This window comes from Penaeus monodon, chromosome 25, assembly GCF_015228065.2.
Source record: "Penaeus monodon isolate SGIC_2016 chromosome 25, NSTDA_Pmon_1, whole genome shotgun sequence".
Lineage (NCBI taxonomy): Eukaryota > Metazoa > Arthropoda > Malacostraca > Decapoda > Penaeidae > Penaeus > Penaeus monodon.
The window spans coordinates 3,629,990-3,630,226 of NC_051410.1; positions in this window are offsets into that span (position 1 = coordinate 3,629,990).

The window sequence follows — 237 nt, forward strand, 5'->3', positions numbered from 1 at the left end:
ATCAGTGCAATCTACACTCGCGTTATAAGTTTATCGATCATATATCAATAACAGCATACTCACTCTTGAGAACTGATGGAAAAGTATATTTTCGTAAAGTGTACCCGCTGTTTCCCGTTTTCTCTGATTCTTCTTCTATACCAGCGGTCTCTAACTTTATTCACGTTTCTTTGTGTATATACATTATCTTTTGTAAACACAATAGCTATGAGGTTTATTACAGACCATAACAGAGTT